The 27,592-nt window shown below is 44.5% G+C and overlaps 1 protein-coding gene and 1 non-coding gene across 2 annotated transcripts in view; both read left to right on the forward strand.

Moving 5' to 3' along the window:
- The window catches only part of LOC145415050 (glutamate [NMDA] receptor subunit 1-like), a 529,989-nt gene that overhangs the window by 284,714 nt on the left and 217,683 nt on the right, over nucleotides 1–27,592 (forward strand). The window lies entirely within an intron of this gene.
- LOC145415288 (5S ribosomal RNA) lies at nucleotides 1,534–1,652 on the forward strand. The gene has a single exon (XR_013900065.1). It is a non-coding gene; the product is annotated as a 5S ribosomal RNA (ribosomal RNA).

The raw sequence follows: 27,592 nt of genomic DNA on the forward strand, positions 1-27,592 counted from the left end.
GGAGTACCTTCTTGACTCTGACTGCAACTAAGCTCATCAGGGTACACCACTAGATCACATGGGATATACTGTGCAGTACAACAGCTTTGCCAGCTGCAGTGCAACAGTCAAGGAGCTTGCAGGTTATTCTGCATGACACCCTGCGAGGAATTGTTAGTGTTCATCTTGATTTTATTCTAACTTACTGTAATGTACCATGATTTTGTTATATTTTCACATGATTTTATTCCATTTTACCATTATGTTTTGTGTTCCCTCTGCATTTTTCTTGTATAGCTGTTTTTTTCATGTTTTTCATGTCACTGTAGGGTATGGCCCTGGAGTGGCAATTGCTTGTCTGTGGTTGATGGTTGGCCATGGTAATTGCTTGGCTGTGGTTAATAGGTCTGCTTGACCAGACAGAGTAGTGTAAAACAATAGGAACCAGTGTTGTGTGATGTACTGTAGTAGCCTTTTACAATGGCTTTCTTAGTTAGGTTATGAATGAAAGGGGGCCAGGGGAGAAGTCCATTATCCGGAGGATCCAATTTCCTGACATGCCTTTGGCTGTATTACGTCGAATAAATAGGGGATTACAGTACTGTAATTTCAATTAATCGACAACTCTTACGATGACATGGAGGCAGCAGATGATGATGACGACACTTCTTTCATTGTCTCCACATTGGACTTTGAGAGGTTCCTGAGGGAGGTTGATAAGGAGGCAGCAGTACAGGGGCAGCAGCATGAGGCAGCAGCACACTCACATCGTGCTGAGAGACCGTAGTCTGCCTCAAGCTTCAGAATCCCCCCCCTCCTCCCCTGTCCATTCAGGCAATGTCGTCAGTCAGAGCCAGGTAAGAATCCTGCAATATTGTTCATTCACATGAAATATGCTTTACCAATTTCTTTTCCAGGTTGTTAGTGTTTGCTGGTGACCAGTTTGATGTAGGTTTGGGGGTAAGGGGGGCAACTTTTCTGAGATGACAGATCCATGAGTAATTTTCACCAAAAGGTTAGTTATTTCTAACACGCAGGATTCTCAAATCGCGGTGTGTGCTCAGTACCGTAAAGCCGCGATTTAGGAGATTCCACTGTGTTTATTTCCTTGTTAGTTCCTCGTTCCTCATTTCATATAAGAAGTCTGGGTACTTTGTTCCAAACTAATTTTATTAATGCTTACACATCTTGAAGTTGTTAAGAACAAGAGAAAAACATTTATTTCCAAGGAAAAAGTAAAATTGTTTGACGAAGTGGTGTGTGGTGTGGGAGCTTAATGTGAATGAAGATAACATTCAAACAATTAGATAAAATGAGTCGGGTAAGTTTACAATATAGATAGTTTCTTTGTTGGGGAGTGATGAAAAACTAAAAATGTTAATGGTGAGGGAGCAGTAAAATTCATTTTTTTGCACATAATGCAGTGAATGTGGAAAGGGCTTTCTGACCGCTCTTTGTTATGAACTGACAGACATGGTCGTAGATAATTCACCTGTTTCGGTATGTGAAGAGTCCATGTGTTGACGTAAAAAGTTAGGTACAGTAATTATGAGAGTTAACGGCCATACCACATTGAGTACACCGCTTCCCGTCCGATCAGCGAAGTTAAGCAACGTTGGGTCTGGTTAGTACTTGTTTGGGTGACCGCCTGGGAACACCAGATGCTGTTGGCATAACGTTCTCTCTATGTGTCAAGTGGGGTTGGTGGAGGATTAGTGCCCCTCCCTGTAAAACAATTAACTCTAAGCCCTTGGCCACCCCGTTTGGGATACATGGTGTCTGGCAATGAATGAATGAATTTCTTATTAATTACACTATCATACAAATCACACAAATTATACTGCATGGCTGACATGTGGCACGTATTACATAAAGCATCGGAAAAACATCACTTTTGAGGCTGCATCCGTGAATTTCAAGTAATTTCTGCAGTTTACTGACATTGCAAACTGTTGCATGATGTTGCTGTGTATTATGAATTCATTTACAGCGAGCTCTCACATAATGCACCATTGTTGTCCCTGGAAGGCCCTGCTTTATGAGATTTTCGTGTTATCAGGCCATATGTTTACATGTTAAAGGGTTTCATGGTACCCAAGCAAGCCCCAACTTCACCTTTTGGGGCAGTTTTCCAGGATTTTTCCCATGATTTTTTTTTTTTTTTAACCTAATAATGACTTTATTACATAAAAACACTGGAGGATTCCTCACCTTGAATTGAAGAGGTTGTGGGGTTCTGAGGCAGGGCAGGACTCCTATTGGTCCCTAGCACTGTCCTCTTGCTGCACTGGCTCCATGGAGTCCTCATCTGAGGAAGATAAATCCTGTACATCTACAGTCCTCTGCTGCAACTCTTCTGCCTCCTGCACAAACCCCTCAAAGTCAAGGGAACCCACAGACATACCATTTTCCTCTGGCCCTTGCTGCTCTGGCATCTGTCAAGAATGAAAGTATTGGGTGAATAGAGTCTGGGAACATTGTCATATTTTCTCTTGCCTTATGTCTTCATACGGTTGCTTTGCATGCAACACAGTGCCCAGCATATCAGCCTTCCGAACCTCATCCATTTCATAAACCATGATGGCTTCCTTGAGTGCCTCTGCACCGGCCAAGATGTTTTTTATGCAACCCATGGTCATAACTGGTGCCATGGTTCATGCTTCAGTCTGATCCCCCTGCTCCTCTGCCTCCTGGTGTCCTCTGTCGAACTCTTCATTGCATTGCATAGCGTCCTCGGGCGTCATATTGTCCTCCACAACCTCGACCAAATTCTCCTCTTGCACCACCTCACAGCATGGCACAGATATGCATGCTCATACCGCTTCCTACCGCACAGCCTGTAGTGACTGCATCTCACCATCTCTAGCAGCACACAATGCAGGTGCCAGCTTGTGCCAGGTGTGATTTATCTCTGCCACAGTCACCCAATCCCATGCCTTAGGAATGTTCATGATGACATTTCTCATATTGTACTTTTTCCAAAAAGCAGCCACAGTTAAAAGGTGATGCTGTGAAGGGTCAGGCTGAGGCACATAAGAAGAACAGGGCAGTGATTCAGCTGGGTCAGGCTTAAGCAAATGGGAGGGAGCTGGCTGGGGATCTGCTGGGTCATCCAAAACCTCCTCATCAGATGCCTCCAAATCCTCATCATCATCAAGCACTTCCTCCTGGAGGAGATGTTCCACCTCACAGTTGTCTGTGGCCTCTCTCAGATACTCAAACAAGATCATCTCATTATGGTACTTCAAAGAAGTTATCACTTCCTGGTCGGGGGGTTGCAGGAGGGAAGTTCTGTTAGCTGGCAAAAGCACTACCTTAACACTTTTATGCAAACCCTCCAAGTAGGCTGGGTTCCCTGGTGCATTATCAAGCACCAACAGGATTTTAAATGGTATGCCCAATTCCTCACACCTCCTCCATGCAACAGGAATAATATATTTCTTGTACCACCTATTCAGCATATCTGTAGTCATCCACCCTGTCTCTGATTTTTCCCAATACACCCCAGACTCATTCATGTGTTTTAACTGCTTAAAGCACCTAGGTTTTTTTCACTTTACTTACAGTTAATGGCCTCATCTTATAGCCTGCAATATTGCAAGACAAAAGTAGAGCGATGCTTACCTTATCAACTTTCCTACCCCTGCATTGCCTGTGTTCTTTCAAGATATACATAGTCCTTGGCATCCTCTTGTATCGGAGACCTGTCTCATCTATGTTATAAATTTGCTCAGCAGTGTAACGTCCATCACTGATGATTCGGTTTAGGACATCCACAAATGTCTGCTGCTCTGGTATCTGCTGATGCTTGTTCTCCTGTCACCTGTAGTCTTTTCAAATCCTTTCTTTTCCAACATTTGGCAAACCAACCACTCGACACCATAAATCTGCATCGGGGTTAGGACAGTTTATGGCAAGCTACAGCATACAGGTGGTGGCTGTCCTCCTTATGTTGATGGAGTTGATTGGAACTCCTTTTCCCTCCTTTTGGTTCAAGTACATGACCAGGAACCACTCCATCATAACAAGTGCTGGTTAGACATTCGAATCCTCTGGTCCATTGGAGATCCCCCATAGGCCCGCATGGTCTTCATAATGGCGTCTTTCTTCCCCAGGATCGTACAGCTAGTTGACTCGTTGACTTGATACACTTTGGCGATGGCACAGTTATGTTCTCCTCTCTCCTTCCACTTGATAACATCAGGCTTCTGCTCCTAGGTTAGACTCTGTTGATGTCTCACTGGGTCACGGTGCAGCGACATGGTTCATCTGGGTCAGGTGGCCAAAAAAAAAGAGCAAAGATAACCCACAGCACGTGTGGGGCCAGAGCGCAGGAAGAAGGTATGCTCAAGTGGGGCAGGAATGCTCAGTGGACTGTGACGACACCCTGCACAGACATGTGACAGCTATACGTCATTGGCTGTTGCAACCCACGCTATGACAATCGCTGCCTGCTTTATGTCTGTTCCCACTGCGTTATGACCAATTCGTTTGTGTAATTACTGTTTAAACCATAATTTGTGGCTTTGAACTGCATAATCCCTATCGTTGCAGGGTAGTACAGTTTTCGAAAAAAATGGGCAGATGTTTTAACCCGCGTTATATCTGTCATTTTTGTGGTAGGTGGGGGCGCTCACCATCCACTCATTCGATGTAGTGCTGCTGTTGGGTGTCTGCCCTTTCCTCTCCTCCATCCTTCTTTCCTTCCATCTTCTTCTTCTGTCTTCCTTTACTTCATTCTTTCCTTGTCCTTCTGCCTACGGGTAACTTTACACTTCCTCTTCTGTCTTTCTTTCCTTCATTCTTTCCTCTTTCTTCTGCCTGTGGGTGACTCTACAGTGAGTGACAAGCCAATTGGTTTCCTGTACACCAGGAAACCATTTACTATGCTGGGTGGTAACCATATAACCAAATATTGGCGCCTGGTGGTTTAGTGAGTAATTATTGCACTCCAATCGGATTGAGCCGGTGAAGGTTTATATCCAAGAGATGGTTGGGGTTGATTGCTCATGTAATGCCACTCAGGGATGAGTGAGGCTGGTCACTCTCATCTTAAATGTCAGGACCAACTGCTTAGCCTCGGACTCCTACGCTCCTCATGGGGCAATTGGATGATGGATGGATGGATATATCTGTCATTTTCGTGTTTTAACCATTTCCTGGCCTCAAAAATTGCCTTTCGTGTTATGAGAGCTTCGCGCACTCAGATCACACGTCAGGTGAGAGCTGACTGTGTATGTATGTATGTATGTATATATATATATATATATATATATATATATATATATATATATAATATTTATATATTTTAATTAACAGAACGGAGGAAGAAAAAACAAATGAATTAAAAAAATAATCCATACACCAGATTACTGGTGCCCTCTGTTCATATTCTGTAACAGTTAGACTTGAACAGCTGTGAGTTGAAGTTTTGAGGGAAACAACTCTGGGGAAGCGAGTTCCAGAGAGATCCAGTTCGGGGAATGAAAGAATTCTGATAGGCAGAAGTTCTGCAATATGGCTGAGTGACATTCCAGCCATGAGCACTACCAGATGCCCGTGTACCACAAGGGAAGGCATGGAGAGGTGGCACCATGGACGCAACTTTGTCTGAGCATTTGCCAAAAAAAATCTGTAAAATAATGCAAGGGAGGCAATATTACTTCTTACTTGCAGGGAAGATACTTTATTTGTAATGGCAGGGTTGTTAATAATTCTAACAGGTTTGTTCTGAATATTGTCTAGTTGTTTTAATGCAACCTCTCCACATCCATTCCACAAGGGTGAGCAAAATTCAAGCTGAGAGCGCACATAACTCTTATAAATTATAGCTAACTGCTCATCTGTGAAGAAGTTACTGACTCTGTACAATAATCCAAGTTTCTTTGAGGCGGTTTTTGCAAGTGATCTGACATGAGAGGTCCAGCTGAGGGCATTGTTAAGTGAGACTTCAAGAATTTCAATACTTTTGGAGATCGGAATATTAGTAGCACTGAAGGTAATGTACGAATCTGGCAATATCTGTCTATTAGTAAATTGTATATATTTAGTTTTATAAGCAACGTTGGGTCTGGTTAGTACTTGGATGGGTGACCGCCTGGGAACACCAGATGCTGTTGGCATAACGTTCTCCCTACGTGTCAAGTGGGGTTGGTGGAGGATTAGTGCCCCTCCCTGTTAAACAATTAACTCTAAGCCCTTGGCCACCCCATTTGGGATACATGGCATCTGGCAATGAATGAATGAAAAAAGAGACAAGGTTGTTTTGTCCCCATTCACTGATCATAGATAGGTCTTGATTTATGGAGATGGCTGTACTGAGTTGAGGTAGAGATATTAGACTTTGTAAATGGGTGTCCGAGTGTGAATGAACTATGTAGTGTTGGGTCACTTCGTATGAGTGGGTTGGATTGTGGGTGACAGATAAGAGATCACTAATATGAACCAGGAATAGGGTGGGCGCAGAACTGATCCCTGCAGCACGCCGGTGTTAATTGAGTGGAAATTGGAATATACATCATCTACTTTTACTCCTATTTTCCTCTCACTAAGATATGACAAAATCAAAGGAACAAAAGACTTTAGTCCATTGCAAGGGGGTTCAGACAGCAGGGAATCGTGCCATACTCTGTCAAAAGCTTTAGAAATATCAAGAGCTTCTGCATGAGTTTCTCCATGTAGATTGATGGATGGTATGAGGTAGGAGATTGAGTATGTCAATGGTGGATCTTTCGTGGCGAAAACCATATTGTCTATACATATACAGTATATATATATATATATATATATATATATATATATATATATATACAGTAATCCCTCCAATATCCGATGTAATAGAGCCATAGGCAGGTCCAGATAGCAGTCCTGTCCGGATATTGGGCCCCAGCTTATGGACTTGTACATATGGACCCTAACTCAGAGAAACACCTATACAACTCCCTCTGGCCTATTTAAGACCCAAATCACACCAATAAGGCACATAAAAAACTGAAATAAATGCAAAAGAAGCATAAAATGAGGGTTTTGAGGTAGGTTCATACAATATTCAACTTTCTGGGTACTTACAAGTGCCTGGCTCCAGGACTGGTACTTATGGACCCTAACCTAGCCTAACTCAGAAGAACACCTTCCTACTGCACGTGCATAGCTCTTAACGCCCTATTCACACCAATAAAGGACATTAAAGAGTGAAATGAGGTGTTTGAGGCAAGTACAGTATGGAAAAAAGTACAATATGAAACATTCTGCCTACTTACAAGTCCATGGCCATCTTGATGAATAACCGCCTCCTCTCGGACTCTGACAGTAAGAAGGATTTCCCGAAACACTTGCAATACACTGTTCATGAAGTCTTGCACTGAACTTAGTCAATCGCACTCAGAAGTCCGTTCTCTTCACAGTGCTCGCTCTTGTCTAACTTATGCTCCATTGTAACTTACTAAGTGTTGCACTCTGCACTTTAACTTTTCCCACTCTTCTAACCATTTTCTAAAGCAAAAACAAACAAGTCTATTTACATTAAATGTTGTTTCAAAATTATATTCTCACTCACAACTGTAAATCTTTAACACAACACACTGTTTTTTTTCACTGCACAACACTGTAAATTCCCGTGTGGTCTAGTGGAGAAGTTCTTGCTGTTTAATCACTGTCAGAGTCCGAGAGTATCACTGGCAGGTGACCTAGGGGTGCGTCGCTGGGTTGTGGTGATGGCATACCCACTGCAGACGACTCTGAAGACAGACGCAAACTCACGTCAAGCGGTGACTCCACCGTGGCTGATGTGCTGGGCTGTGGCTCGGAGCATGAGGGCCTGTCTTCGGGAGGCAACAGAGTGGAGCCAGGGCTGGGCACAGCAGGGGTCACGGGCCTGAAAAAACTGTCAATGGTTGATTGACACTAGGACCGACGATTCTGACGATTAATGATGCGCTGCCTGAAAGCACGCACTTCCTCCACAAGTCCCAAGGGCCCCATCTCCCTGTCGCAGTCCGGGTGTTCCAGGTAGTTGAGAACGAACTCTAGGTGTTCCTGGAGTGCGCTCAGCTTGGGGATGGCTGGAGTAGTGTCATGCTGAGAGGAGTCCGCATCATCATCGCCGTCCTCGTCGGAATCTTCAAGCTGGGTACTGACACCTGCAACTGAAGATGCGATCTCGATATCAGACAATGTCTGATACCCAGGATCGCCCTCGTTGTCATCCAACCACTCACGCACATCGTCCACATCAACATCGTCACCATGCGTACGTAGCCGTGCATGTAAGTCATCCACATCAAAACCTAGAAAATCGTACTCCATGTCCATTCCGAGAAGCAGACGAGACCAACCATTTTCTAGAGTCTTGACAGGGACTTCCTTCCATGCACTGGCCCAGTTGTAAATGGCAGACTTGATGTTGTAGCGGCGAAGGTTTTCCAAAGTCCGCTGGCCTCGCGTGTCCCGTCCCTCCCTGTGCTCGTCCTCGTCCTCGAGAACAACCATCACCTCGTCCAGGAACTTCCTTCGGTATAGGTGCTTTGTTGCCACGATCACTCCTTGGTCCATTGCTTGGATGAGAGCAGTCGTATTAGGTGGCAGAAACATGCATCTAATCCGGCCATTCTCAGCCACCAAGTCCTTGTTGCACGGGTGGGCAGGTGCATTGTCAAGGAGAAGGAGGACCTTTACCTGGTCACGCAGGATTTCCAGTGTCTTCGTCTGGTAATGTATGACCTCCTTGACGAAGTGGCGGTGGAATCAGTCTTTGAAGATCTGGGCTGTAAACCATGCCTTCAAAGAATGGTACCAGACGACAGGAAGGACATCCATCACCCCACGAAGACACCGAGGCTGCTTTGCACGGCCAACAATAACGGGCTTAAGCCGATGCATGCCGTTAGCATTGGCACAACACAAAGCAGATATCCGTTGCTTGGAGAGCTTGCAGCCAGGTACAAAATTCTCTGTCTCCTCGGCTAGAGTGTTCATTGGCAAAGAGCGATAGAATAAACCATTTTCGTCAGCATTGTAGACTTGACCGAGAGTAAGGCCCTCCCTGTCGATCAAGCCTTTCACCTTGTGCCTAAACTCGTCAACTCCATCCTCGTTAGCGTCCAAAGCTTCGCCATTAGCTTTATGGTTGGTAAGGCCATGTCGTAACTTGAACACGAAGAGCCAACCCTCGGATGCCTTGAAGTCTAGGGCATCGTGAAGCCTGGCGAACTTCTCAGCAGCAGCCTTCAGCTCCGTACCACCTACCATCACACCAGCAGCACATTGCTGTCGGTACCAAATCAACGTGGAGGGGTCGATTTCAGCAAACTTGAGAGTAAACATCACCTTCCTCTCCACGTTGCGTTTGCTTCTTGACAAGAAGTCAGCTGTGTGCTGCATGAGTTTGTCTCGGGATCTCTTGATATGGAACAAAGTAGATCGGGCCAGGTTGAACTTGCGGAGGATGCGAGAAGAAGACCACCCCGCATCTACTTTCTCCAATATCTCCCGTTTCTTCTCCAGAGTCAACACCACTCTCTTCCTCTTCTCAGGTGGCGGGGCCATCATCACACACACTAATAAGGGGCCCGAGAGGAGCAGGAGTGCCTGCAGCAAGTAAGGCACCACCACAAAAGCGAGCACGTGGGCAGCCATGACGACGAGCGTGCACTCGCACGAGAGACAGGCGGAAAGTGGGGAGGATGCAGCGGCACTCTATTGGACGTCGTAGGAATGACGCGCCACAACAAAGCTGTCCCGCGCCGCACATGCCAAGTTCAAATTACGGGCGGGAAAAATTCGTTTTTTTTTTTTTTTTTTTTTTTTTTTTTTTCTTTCAAATTTTTTGCAGTTTTCGGACCATTTTGGGAATATTGGATCCTGGGACAATTATGTCCGGTTAGTGGGGATGTTCGGATATTGGGCGTTCGGATATTAGAGGGATTACTATTTATACATATATATATATATATATATATATATATATATATGTATATATATAGATTTTGGATTTCCTGGACAAGGGCTGACGCCGGACAAACCTCTGTACAAGTCCAGGATTTTCAACAAAAGTCCGGCCATTATTCTCTCATGTAAGACTATAAGCAGTCTGCTGCACAACGCAGTATAATTTAAGCAAGGTTTTGACTCGATAAAGGCCATTTGTAACACTCACAAGAAATTGTTTCCATATATGAAACGCATCTTGGTCACTAACCTGCTTCACACCACCGGCTCCTAACTCGTGGCAATATTCTGTATGCCTCTTACTTTTCTCAAATGCCACTACTAATGGTTTATTGCATAACACATTAAAGTTTAAGGAAGGCTTGGATACTAATATTCATAAGTAACTAATATTCATAAGTAATAGAAAAAAATAAAATTCTTATGGCCGAAGTCAGTGGGATCCATTCCTACTCACTCAGCTCACCCGACTCGGTGTGACTAAATACTGAATCGGCACTTTTCACTGGAAAATATATATCTATCTATCTATCTATTGCCAGACGCCTCAATCCCGTTTGGGGTGGCCACAAACAAATCGCCTCCAAGTCGCCCTGTCCCCCGCCATTTCACTGCCCTGCTCCCAACTCACACCCCCCTCTCTCATATACCTCTCCATCCCATCCCTCCATCTCATCCTCGGCCTCCCCCTCCCTCTTCCCCCCTCCACCTCACTCACATACACTCTCTTCATCAGTCTTTCACCCTCCATCCTCTCCACATGGCCAAACCTCCTCAGTGTGTTCCTCATAACGCTTCGTATCACATCCACATCCACACCACAACACTCCTTTATATCCTCATTCGTCAGCCTGTCTCTCCATGTGACTCCACAGGCTCCTCTTAAATAACTCATTTCCACTGCTCTTACTCTTGACTTGTGTCCTTCCAACAACGTCCAAGCTTCACTTCCATACGTTAGAGTTGGTATCACAATACAGTAGTGCACCAACTTTCGCTACAGCAGGATTCGCGGAATCCACTTTCGCGGCATGCACCAAATATTCCCTAACTTCCACTTTCGCTTGAAAAAAATCGATTTTCGCGCACAAATTTTGGGTTTGGGACAATATTTTGAACTTTGAATTTCCTGCACTGCCCGCCCGCAACCCACCGCCATCTTGAATGACGTCATGTCAACACTCTGTCCACCCATTCCCGCCATTGTGTACGAGCATGCTAGCTCCATTGTGTTGGATTCTCACGGTTCAATGGCCTCTACTATACCTGGTAGTGTGGGGAAAGGGCCTGGTGGTGTGGGGGGAGAGCCTGGTGGTATGGGGGGAGGGCCGGGAGGCAGTGGTGGTGATAAAAAGTGTCCGGGACATTCAAAGTCGGGAGGAAAGGCCAAGGCTAAAAGAGAGTATCGTGTTGGAGTGAAGAAACGGCAGTATAATAATGAAATGAAAAGGAAGATAGTTACATCTGAGGAGGCAGAGAGAGAGAGTGGTAGCGAGGCAGCAAGAGGTGGCGCCAATACGTCTGGCGTGGCTAAATAAGCCCGCCACGCGCCTCGGATACTTACCCCCAACATCCATTAAACACCTCAACCTGGTCTCTGTGGTATGTTTCTCCTCATATAATGTGTACTGTACAGTTTTTGTTGTTTGTATCGCACAATGCAATGTACAATAGTGATTTGATGTACTGTATTGCAAGTGAAAATGAAAATCTTATGTTACTTTAGGATAACCGGGAACCAATTAGCCTTTTTGCCATAAAGACAATGCCCCGACTTTCGCTAATTCCACTTTTGCGCATTATTTTTTGACCCAATTAGGCGCGAAAATTGGTGCCCCACTGTACTGTCATGTAGTAACTTTTTCACTTCCATGCTCACTTCCCTGTTTCTTATCACTGCTTTCAAAGAACCAGCAACCTTTCTTCCCTGCTGTACCCTTTCAAGCACTTCACCCTCCAAACCTCCATCTTTACTCATCACACTACCCAAGTATTTAAACGTACTCACATTTTCCAATTCCTCACCATCCAACCTCGCTGTACATTCACTGACTTCACCTCTCTCAAAGACCATCACTTTACTCTTCCCTACATTCACCTTTAGATTCCGTTTCTTACACACTCTCCCAAACTCATCCACCAAGCCTTTCAGCTCCCCTTCGTCTTCACTCAACAACACGGTATCATCTGCAAACAACAGTACAGGGAGTTTCCAAACACTATCCTCTCTCACCAGGGCCACTCCAACATCCACTACCCTACCTTGTACCTCATTTATTACCCCATCCATGAAGAGATTGAACAACCATGGAGACATGACACATCCCTGTTTCAACCCAACTTTCAAAGAGAAAAATTCACTTAGTTCACCATCCTCACGCACTGCAGCCTTCGCACCATCGTACATACTCTTCACAGCATTCAACAACTTCCCATCTGCTCCATATATTCTTAACACTTTCCACAGTCCTTGTCTATCCACCCTGTCATATGCTTTCTCCAAATCCATGAAAGCTGCATACAACTTCTTTCCCTTCTCTAGAAACTTTTCCACTAAAGATCTAAGAATGAATATCTGATCTACACAACCTCTTCCCTTCCTAAAGCCTCCCTGTTCATCTCCAACTAATTTCTCTGTTCTTTCTCTAACTCTGTCAATAAGTATCCTACCATACACTTTTCCTATTATACTAAGAAAACAAATGCCCCTATGATTACCACACACTTCTTTTTCCCCTTTTCCTTTGTCTATCTATCTATCTATTGCCAGACGCCTCAATCCCGTTTGGGGTGGCCACAAACAAATCGCCTCCAAGTCGCCCTGTCCCCCGCCATTTCACTCCCCTGCTCCCAGCTCACACCCCCCTCTCTCATATACCTCTCTTACCCCATCCCTCCATCTCATCCTCGGCCTCCCCCTCCCTCTTTCCCCCTCCACCTCACTCACATACACCCTCTTCGTCAGTCTTTCACCCTCCATCCTCTCCACATGGCCAAACCACCTCAGTGTGTTCCTCATAACGCTTCCTATCACATCCACATCAACACCACAACGCTCCTTTATATCCTCATTCGTCAGCCTGACTCTCCATGTGACTTCACAGGCTCCTCTTAAATAACTCATTTCCACTGCTCTCACTCTTCCTTTGTACAAGGGAATAATTATACCTGACTTCCAATCCTCCGGGACTCTACCTTCCTCCCAGGCCAATCTTCACATCTTCCACATCCATTCTACTACTATCTCTCCCCCATGCTTCAGCATTTCACCACACACTCCATCAATTCCTTGGGCTTTCCCCGATTTAACTTTCTTCATTGCTTCCACAACTTCTATCCTACTGATTTCTTCCTGTCTTCTCACCTCCTTCCCTCTCCCAGCCATTCCTCAGCCACTTATACTTGCATTACTTCCATCCTCTATGTTCAACAATTCCTTAAAGTGTACTCTCCATATGCTCACTTTTTCTCCCTTCTCCACTAGTAATCTACCATTTTCATATTTCACTCCGCTGCTAACTGCACTTCCACCCTGTCTTACTCTTTTCACCTCTTTCCAGAAAATTTTCTTACAGTCCCTCCACTTTACACTCAAATTCCTTCCAAATTCCTCATCCACTCTCTTCTTACTCTCTCTCTTACTAATCTTTTCACCTCTCTCTTTCTTTCTACATATAACTCTCTCTTCCGCCTCTCAACTTCTTCCACGCCCCTATTTCTCATCCATTTATTGTATGCTTTCTTCTTTTGTGCCACAGCCTGTCTTACCTCTTCAGTCCACCACGCTGTTCCTTGCACCCCCCTCCGTCTTCTCTTCCTTCCACACACCACATCACATGCTGCACATATTTCTTCTGTAAATATCCTACACACACCTTCCACGTCTCCCATCTGCTCCAGTTCATATTTGCCCAATCGTTTCTGCACTTCTCTCTTATACTCTGCCTTCTTCTCATCCTCTTGTAACCTTTCCACTCTCCTTGCAACTACTCCTTCCTCTCGTCTTTCCCTTCTTCTATTCCTCCATCTTACTTGAATCCTAATTCTGGCCACCACCAAGTAGTGGTCAGAAAATCCACTCCCCCAACCTCTATACACTCTTGCATCCATTACACATCTTCACATCCTTTCATCCACACACACATAATCAGTCATTGCCTTCCTTTCATTCAGTTCACCACCCACCCTTCTCATCACTCGCCATGTGTACCTGTGGATCATTTTATGCCTGAAGAGGGTATTGGCTATCACCAACCCCCTCGCAGCACAAATGTCCACTAACTCACTCCCATTCTCATCTATCTCAGGAGGCATGCCCCACTCACCAACTATTCCATCCATCTTCTCATTCCCAACTTTACCATTCATATCACCGATCAAAAGCACTCTCTCATTCCTTCCAGACTTTTCCATGCACACTTCTACATTTGTCCAGAACTCTTCTCTCACTCTTCTAGCACGATCTTGCATTGACGCATACACACACACAATCGCCCACATTTGTATTCCAACTTTCAACTTCACCCTCACAATCCTTGACCCAACTGATCCGTACTGTCTTATGCTCTTCTTCCATCTTTTACTCACAACTATACATACTCGTTCCTTTGCCCTCTCATTCTCACCTACTCCTGCACATATACCCCATCCATACTCCCATTCTCTGACACTTTCTCCTCTCCATTTTGTTTCAGTTATTCCACATACATCCACTTTCGCACCCTCAAGCACCTGGACAATCTCTCTGTCTCTTTCACCTCATCATTCGCTCCCCTTACATTCCACGTTCTGATAACCATGTCCTTTGTCCAGTCCTTGGTCGTCACCATTTGGTCAGTCTTTGTCCGAGGCTTATTGTTTGTTTTTTTAGTTAGTTGTTTTCCGGGGAGGGGCACTTACCCTCCGCCAACCCTTTTAGTCGCCTTTTACGACAAGCAGGGATACTGGGGGAGTATTCTTGAAAAAAAACCCCTATTCCCAGGGGTATATATTTTTTCATCACAGTGGCTCATACACACCTAATTATCTGAAATCTACTAAAAATTTTTACTTAATATAACTTAATTACAAAATTAGGTTTCAGAGCTAAAATGCATGAATGTTAGCAGATATTTCCCCTTCTGATCATCAGTGTTTATATCTCGGTCAGCTGATGAGTGGCTGGCCAATGTTAGCAGATATTTCCCCTTCAGATCGTCAGCACACTTTGACAGACTTCTGTTTTGCATAAATATTCATTCTGAGTAAAAAAAAAAAAAAAAAATGTATCTGCATTGTAAATCGATATTCATCCAAAACAAAAGTCTGTCAGTGTGAGTTGTTAGGCTAGAGGCAAAACACTTCTCCTAACTTTAAGAAATTTTCTGTCTGAATCCTGATTTTCTATTAATAATTAAATTAAGCACAAATTTTTGACTGAATTTCAAATAATTAGGTGTACAAACCTATATGGTGATCAAGATTAAAATATTTTCCAATTAAAATTGCCGATTCGGTCCAAGATTGCGCGTTTGTATCTTGGTCAGCTGATTAGTGGTTGGCTGACCTTGTGGTGCTCCATTCCTTGCTCATTTACCTCGTTTTCCTCAGCTTTCTGATCTTCTATCTTACCCTCCTCATTCTTGTCAAGAACTGTCTAAACAACCATTCTTTGGGTTGTAGCTATCAAAATATAGCAATTATGTCAGTTATTATTATTGTTATTGCATTATTGTTATTATTTTATGTACTGTGTATGTTAGTTATGTTGGTATTGGAAGCCTACAGTCCAGAATGCTCTAGATTATCACAATAATTGCCAGACAATATTGGAGAATTTGGACAAAGTATGGTAATAGTCCGGGGAATGGTACGTGGGGCCGGACTTTTGCCATTCCTGGGCTTTTGCCATTCCCGGACTTTTGCCATTCCCGGACTGGTCTACTCCCCTTTAGTCCGGCAAATCGAAGGTCGAGTGTGTATATATATATATATATATATATATATATATATATATATGGCTCAGTGGGTTAGAGCGCTCCGCTCTGACTGAAGAGTCGGAGGATCAAATCCACCCAAGGGTCATTGGTAGACATCAGGAAGGGCATCCGGTCATAAAATGCTACACTCTCCAGTCCAAAGTCCTCTACCCAGGGGCAACGCCTTAGCCCTTCGGGGATACCTGTCGTAAAACCAAATTTTTTTTTTTAAATATATATATATATATATATATATATATATATATATATATATATATATAAATACAGTGCTCGTCAAAAGTATCGAGCGCCTACCGCCGGGCGCTCAATACTTATGGCCAAAAAACAATCAACCATTTTTGGTAGTAAAAATTGAGCCAGAAGTTTGCGGCGCTAGCATGACATCACAGTACTCTGAGGCCTTCCGACGCGCTGGTTGGTTCCCGCCTTAGTTGCGCACGGGCTGCCTGAGAGAGAGGATCTCCACGACATCTCCCTCTCTTTTTGTGCCCTTTTTTACCGAGTGTCCCGCAGTGTTTTGGCTTTCGCCACTTTGGTATGGCACTTACCTGTGAACTATCGAGTGAAATCATATCCCAGATCATTGCTCTAAAGGAGGCAGGCCACCAAACAAAGGAAATTAGTGAATTGGTTGGTGTGGCTCGATGGACAGTGTGTAGGTGGTGTGCGTGTTTTCGAGTGGAAAACAGTGATGACGTTCCCACAAAGAAACCGCGGTCTGGTAGGCCTAGGAAAACTTCCCCAGGATCTGTTAATGTTTTAAAACGTGCAGTGGAGTTTAATCCTCGTGTGAGTGCAAGGAAAATAAAGGAGAGCAACCTGGAAGTGTTTGGTGAGGTGTCTGTGCGCACAGTGTCTCGAAGGGTCCATGAACTTGGTTACACAAGTCACAGGCCTGTGAGAAAGCCTCTTCTCACAAAAAACCAGTGACTTCGTAGGCTTGCCATTGCTAACAAATATCTTAACTGGGGTGAGGAGCAATGGTTGTCAGTGTTGTGGTCTGATTAGGCAACGTTTAGTGTCACCTGCAACAGAGGAGCTCGTGTGTACCGGCGCAAAGGTAGTGACTCACTTGACCCACGGTATGTTGAAAGCACAGTTAAACATCCTGATTCACTTATGGTATGGGCTTGTTTTTCTGGTCAAGGTTTGGGAAAGCTTGTTGTGCTTCCCAAGAACTGCAGAGTAAATCAGGACGTTTACCTGAAGCTTCTGTGTGATCGTTTACCAGACTCCTTTGAGCTCACAGGTGCATGAGTGTTTCAGCAGGACGGTGCACCTGCTCACAAGGCCAAATCGGTCACCAATTGGCTTCGTGACTGCGAGGTATCTTTCATGAAAGACGGGCCAGAAAATAGCCCAGACCTCAACCCGATTGACAACCTCTGGTACCTCGTAAAGAAGAATCTCCAAGGGAAGGATATGAGCTCTCTGCTTAAGCAGGAAGCCACCATTCGTGACTCCTGGGACAAAATACACCTCCAGCACCTGAGGAACCTCGCCCTTTCACTTCCAAAACGTCTCAGGTCCGTGAAGAAGCGTAAAGGATACCCTACGAAGCACTAAAGGTAAATAAAATGCATTATTTATATGTTTTTTCAATGTTGAAAGGTTTATTTCATAAGAGGGACGCAGGGCGCTCGATACTATATATATATATATATATATGTATGTATATACAGTATATATATATATTTATATATATATATATATATATATATATATATATACACTGTAAGTAATCCCTCCACTATCCGATGTAATAGAGCCATAGGCATGTCCGGAAAGTGGTCCTGTCCGGATAGTGGGCACCAGCCTTCTGGACTTGTACTTATGGACCCTAACTCAGAAAAACACCTATACAACTCCCTCTGGACATGAATAGCACCTATTTACGACCCAAATCACACCAATAAGGCACATAAAAGACTGAAATAAATGCAAAAGAAGCATAAAATGAAGGTTTTGAGGTAGGTTCATACAATATTAAACATTCTGTGTACTTAAAAGTCCCTGGGTCCAGGACTGGTAGTTATGGACCCTAACCTAGCCTAACTCAGAAAAACACCTCCCTACTGCACATGCATAGCACCTAAGACACAACATATTCTCACCAATAAGGGACATAAATGAGTGAAATGAGGTGTTTTAGGTAAGTATAGTATGGAAAATACCGTACAGTACAGTATGAAACGTTTTGCCTACTTACAGCAAGTCCATGTCCATCTCGATGAATAACCCCCTCCTCTCAGACTCTGACAGTAAGAAGGATTTCCAGAAGCACTTGCAGTACACTGTTCATGAAGTCTTGCACTGAACTTAGTCATTCGCACTCAGAAGTCCGTTCTCTTCACACTGCACACTCTTGTCTTACTTATGCTCCATTGTAACTTAATAAGTGTTGCACTCTGCACTTTAAGTCTTTCCACTCATAAAACCAATTTCAAAACATATCACAAGTTTATTTACATTAAGTTTACTCCAAAAATTTTGTCTTTTCACTCAAATTTCTACTTTCTTTACAATACTGCATGCACTTTTTTCCTTTCACTTCACAACACTAAATTCTCATGTGGTCTAGTGGAGAAGTTCTTGCCGTTTAATCACTGTCAGAGTCTGAGAGTATCGCTGGCAGGTGACCTAGGGGTGCGTCGCTGGGTCGTTATGATAGCGTACCCACTGCAGACTACTTGGAAGATAGATGCAAACTCACGTCGAGCAGTGACTTTACCGTGCCTGATGTGCTGGGCTGTGGCTCGGAGCATGAGGGCCTGTCTTGGGGAGGCAACGGAGTGGAGCCAGGGCTGGGCACAGCAGGGGTCACGGACCTGAAAAAGCTATCAATGGTTGATTAACACAAGGAACGACGATTCTGACGATTGATGATGCGCTGCCTGAAAGCACGCACTTCCTCCACAAGTCCCAAGGGCCCTATCTCCCTGTCACAGTCCGGGTGTTTCAAGTAGTCGAGAACGAACTCTAGGTGTTCCTGGAGTGCGCTCAGCTTGGGGATGGCTGGAGTAGTGTCATGCTGAGAGGAGTCTGCATCATCGTCGCCGTCCTCATCGGAATCTTCAAGCTGGGTACTGACACCTGCAACTGAAGATGCGATCTCAATATCAGACAGTGTCTGATACCCAGGATCGCCCTCGTCGTCATCCAATCACTCACACACTTCGTCCACATCAACATCGTCCCCATGCTCACGTAGACGTGCACGGAAATCATCCACTTCGAAACCCAGGAAATCGTACTCCGTATTCGTTCCGAGAAGCAGACGAGACCAACCATTTTCTAGAGTCTTGACAGGGATTTCCTTCCATGCACTGGCCCAGTTGTAAATGGCAGACTTGATGCTGTAACGGCGAAGGTTTTCCAAAGTCCGCTGGCCTCGCGTGTCCCATCCCTCCCTGCGCTGATCCTCGTCCTCGAGAACAACCATCACCTCGTCCAGGAACTTCCGTCGGTATAGGCGCTTCATTGCCACGATCACTCTTAGGTCCATTGGTTGGATGAGAGCAGTAGTATTAGGTGGCAGAGACATGCACGTATTGCGGCCATTCTCAGGCACCAAGTCATTGTCGCACGGGTGGGCAGGTGCATTGTTGAGGAGAAGGAGGGCCTTTATCTGGTCGCGTGGGATTCCCAGTTTCTCCATCTGGTAATGTATGACCTCCATGTTGAAATGGCGGTGGAACCAATCTTTGAAGATGTGAGCTGTGAACCATGCCTTCAAGGAATGGTACCAGACGACAGGAAGGACATCCATCACCACACAAAGACACCGAGGCTGCTTTACACGGCCAACAATAACGAGCTTAAACCGGTGTATGCCATTAGCATTGGCACAACACAAAGCAGATAGCTATTGCTTGGAGAGCTTGCGGCCAGGTACACGCTTCTCTGTCTCCTCGGCTAGAATGTTCGTAGGCAAAGAGCGATAGAATAAACCATTTTCGTCAGCATTGTAGACTTGACCGAGAGTGAGGCCCTCCCTGTCGATCAAGCCTTTCACCTTGTGCCTAAACTCGTCAACTCCATCCTCATTAGCGTCCAAAGCTTCGCCATTAGCTTTACGGTTGGTAAGGCCATGTCGTAACTTGAATGCGAAGAGCCAACCCTCGGATGCCTTGGAGTCTAGGGCGTCGTGAAGCCTTGCGAACTTCTCAGCAGCAGCCTTCAGCTCCGTACCACATACCATCACACCAGCAGCACATTGTTGTCGATACCAAATCAACACGGAGCGGTCGACTTCAGCAAACTTGAGAGTAAACATCATCTTCCTCTCCACGTTGCATTTGCTTTTCGATGAGAAGTCAGCTGTGTACTGCATGAGTTGTCTCGGGATCTCTTAATATCAAACAAAGTAGATCGGGCCAGGTTAAACTCGCGGAGGATGCATGAAGACCATCCCGCATCTTCTTTCTCCAATATCTCCCGTTTCTTCTCCAGAGTCAACACCACTCTCTTTCTCTTCTCAGGCGGCGGGGCCATCATCACACACATGAAGGTGAGGCACGAGAGCAGCAGGAGTGCCTCCAGCAGGTAAGGCACCACCACAAAAGCGAGCACGTGGGCAGCCATGACGACAAGCGTTCGCTTACGACAAGAGACAGGCGGAAAGTGGGGAGGATGCAGGGGTGCTCTATCGGACATTGGAGGAATGACGCACCACAACAAAGCTGTCCCGCGCCGCGCGCGCCAAGTTCAAATTATGGGCGGGATTTTTTTTTTTCCCATACCATTTTGGGAATGTTGGATCCTGGGACGATAATGTCCGGTTAGTGGGGATGTCCGGAAAGTGGGCGTCTGGAAAGTAGAGGGATTACTGTACATCAAATTAACACTGACAGCTCACAAAGATGCATTTGTCTTAAAATCTGACATACTTCAATGCCTTCTGGGGTAAAAAATACTAATGGTTGTCTGAAACAACGAAGAAAGGGAATATTATATATAATTTATGTTCCCTACACTACATATCTACGTTACAATTAAGAATGTGTGAGCAACTTTTCTGATAAGTATATGAGGTAAGCGTCTGATATTAGTGTGTGTAACAATTGGGGTGTTATAGATACCGAAGGGGGACGAGTCATTATAATTTATAAGGTTACGTGTTGGTGGTGTGTCTGTGTATATATCAGCCTTGTATTCAAGTACTTGGGTAGTGTGATGAGTAAGGATGGAACTTTGGGGGATGAAGTACGTGAAAGGGTACAGCAGGGAAGGAAGGTTGTTGGTACACTGAAAGCAGTGATGAGAAATAGGGAGGTGAGTATGGAAGTTAAGAAGTCACTGCATGATGGTATTGTGATCCCTACCCTGACGTATGGAAGCAAGGCGTGGACCTTGCAAGAGGGGAACAAGTCAAGAGTGAGAGCAGTGGAAATGAGTTACTTGAGAGGAGCATGTGGAGTGACGTGGAGGGACAGGTTGACGAATGAAGAAGTGAAGGAACGTTGTGGGGTAGATGTGGATGTGGTTGAGAAGATTAGGAGAAATACACTGAGGTGGTTTGGACATGTGGAGAGAATGGAGAATGAAAGACTGACTAAGGGGGTATATGTAGGTGAGGTGGAGGGAGGGAGAGGGAGGGGTAGACCGAGGATGAGGTGGAGGGATGGAGTTGAGAGGTATATGAGGGAGGAGGGGGTGAGTTGGGGGGAGGTTAGTCAAATGGTGGGTGACAGAGTGACTTGGAGGCGTTTTGTCTGCGGCCACCCTTTGCGGGATTAGGGCGTCGGGCTATAGATAGATAGATAGATAGATAGTATGATCACTGAACTGACCATTTTTCATCATGTCATGAACCATCACTTTACAGCTTGTTGCTGCTTCGTGTGTTCCTGTATCATAGAAACACATTCATTTAAAATCTAAGCAAATTATGTTACGACATTAAATGGCTACTAAGCCTCTCTCCAGCACTCTGGTACCCCCACTCCCATCCCTCCCAACACACAGCTACTCCCACTACCCCCCCATCCCTCACGTCCCATCCCTCCCACCACACAGCTACCTCCCTCACCTACCCCACACGTCCTACCCCTCCTTTATCCCCAACACTGTTACCAAATTAAATTATTTGCCGCTCCTTCTGCCTTCTACTCGGTGTCCTGCACGGAAATTTCTCCAAATGTACATATGAACCTGGCTGGTTCAAACACAGGAAGAAGAAAAAAGATGGACAGAAGTCATTTGTAGTGCTTATATGTATGACTGTGGTACAGATTTTCACTATTTTAGTTCTTTTATTTAGCAATAATGAAACTGTTGACTGATGAAAAGAACTGAATGGAGATATCGAAAGACAAATGTGCATTTGTGTGAATGTTACTGTATCAGGCTAAGGTTTTAGTGGGTGTTGGTTAGGAGTCAGAAACTTTTTACCTAGACTTGATCTTCCAAATTTAGAGTGTGTCTTGCACAGTGGAAAATTCACTGCTTTGTCTTTTTTTCACTGCATCCACTTTTCACTTCTACTCCTGCCACTCGTGAAATTGTGTTTCAGAAGTTAATTTCCTTTGCCTTAATGTTTTTTTCCATCATAGTCAAAGCACCTCCAAACTTCCTCTCCTTTTCTCTCCACGCATTATAATCCCTTCACCCCAGCATGTTCAAGTCACTGTCACTACTTATCTTTGTGTCAGTTAAGTACTTTGTTTCAGATTTATTTTAATATATCTCCCAGGTCTGTTTTCTTATTTATCAGGCATCCACATTACATAAAATTTAATCATTGCAATATGACTGTCTTTTCCTCCGTATCTAATTTATCATTTACACCTTCTCCCTTATGTACCATTTCTTGAGTTTCATGCCCTAGCTCTCCAAAAAAAGCTTTTCACATTCATCATCCTAACTCTCATAATTTTTCTTTTTTGGATCTTTCTGTAGATTCCACAAAATATTTATTTCTTTGTCATTCAGATCTTTCCTCATAAATCTTTAATATCTAATTAACTATGCTTTCAGATTAACTTTACCATCATTGGCCTTGTTTCACTATTCCTGTTCTTCCCACTTCTTCAAATGTGGTGTTCCCATACTCTTTCCTCTTCATCTATCTTGCTTACAGTTTCTCTTACTCCTATCCTGTCTCACCTGTTCTTCCTCTAAATCACTGAAAATAACCACTCATTTACTTTGCTCAACTTAGCCTCTTAATAACTTTTCTTTATTTGTATCACCTGAATTATGTCCTCAAGCTTTCTTTTTTCCATCTGCTTTTGCCTTTTTGTCCTGTCTCTGTTGCTCCAGTATTCTCAGAAGATGGATTATCTCATTACAGTATGCCTTCTCTCACCCATTTGGTGTGTTCTGACTGCACCTCCTCAAGCATATTTATTTTCACAGCCTTTTCTTCTGTTTCCCTTTTTTTTTTTTTGTTTTTTGTTTTTTGCTTTTCAATGTCTCATTTTCTTTTACATGCCATGCCATTTGCTTGAATAAGATTTTCGATCATTCCAGAATCATATGCTCCTTCTAGTCATTTCTCCCTTCTAAGTACTGTCACTTCCCCCTAAGTTTTCCAACTCTCACAAACAGGGATTTCATAATATCTAACAGGCTTTCCTTCCCTCAAAATCACTCCTTTCCTGTTCCATGTCGGACACTGAATTGCATGTTTACATTCTTTGTTGGTGACAGAATTACTGACACTTGCCTTAACCCCTAAAAGACGGGCATCGGAATGTTTCAACATATGCTCAGGACAAGCATAATCGGCGGGTGCTATATGGTGGGGGGTTTGTGAGGGAGGAGTTGGGAGGGTTGGGAGGGAGGGGTGGTTAGGGGGAGGTGTTTGGTGGGGGGGGGGGTTGTGGGGTGATGCAGTGGGGTGAGTAGGGTGGTTGGGGGGATGTGAGGTTGGGATAGGGGGTAGGGTGGGGATGGGAGATGATGGTTGGGGGTGGGGGTGCGGGGGTTAGGGGCCAGGGTGCGGGAAGGGGGTGAGGTATGGGTGGAGGGCTGGGGTGGTTGTGGGGAGGTTGAGTAGTGGGGGTTTGGGGGATGAGGGATAGGGGGTGGGGAGGGTTGGGGTTGGAGGGGTAGGGAGTGTAGGGTGGTTGGGGTGATTGTGGGGGGTGAGGTTGCAGTAGGGGGTCTGGGGAGTTGTGGGGTTAGGGGATGGGAGGGCTGGGGCACAGTGGTGGGATGTGGGTGAGGGGTGGCAGGGGGCAGTGGGGGAGGTAGGGGTGACTGGGATGGTGGTTGGGGGCTGGGTGTGGGGGGGTGAGGGGTGGTTGGGGGACATGGAGGGGGGGCGTGACTGCATATGCGGATACCCATGTTTTTGGCCCTAGTACCCTCGGACAGCATATGCAAATACCATCATATAAGGGTTAATAAAGATGCTTCAGCAAATAACATCTATTTTCAGTTTTTCTAGAAAGGTCAGGAATACACTTAGGAACATATATATTTAAGGAGAGCTCAGTTCCAAGTACCAGAAACAGATATTTTTCAGTTGAATCAGGAAATCTTCCAGCATGTCCTTTCTGCTCCTCTAAGTGTGTGTGTGTATTTACCTATTTGTATTTACCTATTTGTAGTATACAGGAATTGAGCAATGCTCGTGTTGTCCTGTCTCCATATCCACATTTATCAAGTCTACCTTTACACACATGAATGTTTTTCTCATGCACCACCTCTTTGTCTAAGTCGTTCCAAATATTTAAGTATTTACCTAACATTAACAATTGTGATATACACGGAATGTACTATGCTCGTGGGTTTCCGTCGCTGTTTCTCAATAAGTCGAATTTAACTTTAAACTCGTTTAAGTTTTTAGACTGGACGATCTCTTTGTCCAGGCTATTCCATAAGTCTATACTTCTGTAAGGAAAGCTATATTTCTTGATATCCTTCAATCAGCTTGACTTTTTCAATTTCATTCCATGTCCTCTTGTTGCTCTCTTATCCCATACAAACAGATCCTCTTTGTCAATTTTATCTACTCCCACCATGGTCCTGAACACCGCAATCATGTCTCCCCGCTTTCTCCTTTCCTCTAACGAAGGCAAATCCAGTTTTTCCAGCCTCTCTCTGTATAACAGGTCTGTCAGACTGGGGACCATCTTGGTTGCTGTTCTTTGTATTCTCTCAATCTTGTTTATATCTTTCTTTTTGTGTGGGGACCACACTACCGCTGCATATTCTAACCTGGGGCGGATCATTGCCACTATCAATTTTTTCATCATTTCCTCATCCATATAATGAAATACTACTCTTATGTTAGTCAAGAGCTTATAAGTCTCTCCAACTATCTTGTTAATGTGCTTTTCTGGTGACAAACTATCTTGGACCAGCACTCCCAAATCTTTCTCTTCTCTCCTTTTTGTGATTAATTCATTACCCAAAAAATAATTCAGTGATGGTCTCCTGGTACTCTTACCCATTTCCAATATTTTACATTTCTTTACATTAAATTTCATTTCCCACGTCCGGCTCCAATTGTGTATCCTATCCAAATCCTCCTGCAGTATTTTAAAATCCTTCTCAACCTCTACCTTTCTCAAGATCTTTACATCATCAGCAAACAGACTTGCATAACTGTTCACTTCATCTACCATATAATTTACGTAAATCAGGAACATTACTGGCGCCAACACCGAGCCTTGAGGAACTCCACTTGTTACTTCCCTCCATCCAGACATCCTATCCTTTATTACACTCCTCATTTGTCTGTCTCTCAAAAAGGCTGTCATCCATTCCAGGCGTTTCCCTCCAGTCCTCCTATATATTCTAGTTTCCACAGTAGTCTTTTATGAGGTACCTTATCAAAGGCCTTCTCTAAGTCTAAGTACACACAATCCACCCAATCATCTCTCTCCTGTACCACGTCAATCGCTCTTGAGTAAAAGCTCAACAAGTTAGAAACACATGACCTTCCACTTCTGAATCCAAACTGACATCCAGCCAAAATATTCATCTATCTATCTATCTATGTATTGCCAGATGCCTCAATCCCATTTGGGGTGGCCACAAACAAATCACCTCCAAGTTGACCTGTCCCCCGCCATTTCACTGCCCTGCTCCCAACTCACCCCCCTCTCTCATATACCTCTCCACCCCATCCCTCCATCTCATCCTCGGCCTCCCCCTCCCTCTTCCCCCCTCCACCTCGCTCACATTCACTCTCTTCGTCAGTCTTTCACCCCCCATCCTCTCCACATGGCCAAACCACCTCAGTGTGTTCCTCATAACGCTTCCTATCACATCCACATCCACACCACAACGCTCCTTTATATCCTCATTCGTCAGCCTGTCTCTCCATGTGACTCCACAGGCTCCTCTTAAATAACTCATTTCCACTGCTCTCACTCTTGACTTGTGTCCTTCCAACAACGTCCAAGCTTCACTTCCATACGTTAGAGTTGGTATCACGATACTGTCATGTAGTAACTTTTTCACTTCCATGCTCACTTCTCTGTTTCTTATCACTGCTTTCAAAGAACCAGCAACCTTTCTTCCCTGCTGTACCCTTTCAAGCACTTCACCCTCCAAACCTCCATCCTTACTCATCACACTACCCAAGTACTTAAACGTACTCACATTTTCCAATTCCTCACCATCCAACCTCGCTGTACATTCACTGACTTCACCTCTCTCAAAGACCATCACTTTACTCTTCCCTACATTCACCTTTAGATTCCGTTTCTTACACACACTCTCAAACTCATCCACCAAGCCTTTCAGCTTCCCTTCGTCTTCACTCAACAACACAGTATCATCTGCAAACAACAGTACAGGGAGTTTCCAAACACTATCCTCTCTCACCAGGGCCACTCCAACATCCACTACCCTACCTTGTACCTCTTTTATTACCCCATCCATGTACAGATTGAACAACCATGGAGACATGACACATCCCTGTTTCAACCCAACTTTCAAAGAGAACAATTCACTTAGTTCATCATCCACATGCACAGCAGCCTTCGCACCATCGTACATACTCTTCACAGCATTCAGCAACTTCCCATCTACTCCATATATTCTTAACACTTTCCACAATCCTTGTTTATCCACCCTGTCATATGCTTTCTCCAAATCCATGAAAGCCGCATACAACTTCTTTCCCTTCTCTAGAAACTTTTCCACTAAAGATCTAAGAATGAATATCTGATCTACACAACCTCTTCCCTTCCTAAAGCCTCCCTGTTCTTCTCCAACTAATTTCTCTGTTCTTTCTCTAACTCTGTCAGTAAGTATCCTACCATACACTTTTCCTATTATACTAAGAAGACAAATGCCCCTATGATTACCACACACTTCTTTTTCCCCTTTTCCTTTGTACAGGGGAATAATTATATCTGACTTCCAATCCTCCGGGACTCTACCTTCCTCCCAGGCCAATCTGAACATCTTCCACATCCATTCTACTACTATCTCTCCCCCATGCTTCAGCATTTCACCACACACTCCATCAATTCCTGGGGCTTTCCCCGATTCAACTTTCTTCATTGCTTCCACAACTTCTATCCTACTGATTTCTTCCTGTCTTCTCACTTCCCTCCTTCTCCCAGCCATTCCCCAGCCACTTATACTCGCATTACTTCCATCCTCTATGTTCAACAATTCCTTTAAGTGTTCTCTCCACATGCTCACATTTTCTCCCTTCTCCACTAGTAATCTACCATTTTTATCTTTCACTCCCCTGCTAACTTCACTTCCACCCTGTCTTA

The sequence above is a fragment of the Coenobita brevimanus genome, chromosome 101, assembly GCF_032717465.1.
Source record: "Coenobita brevimanus isolate Jiangsu-jjx chromosome 101, ASM3271746v2, whole genome shotgun sequence".
Lineage (NCBI taxonomy): Eukaryota > Metazoa > Arthropoda > Malacostraca > Decapoda > Coenobitidae > Coenobita > Coenobita brevimanus.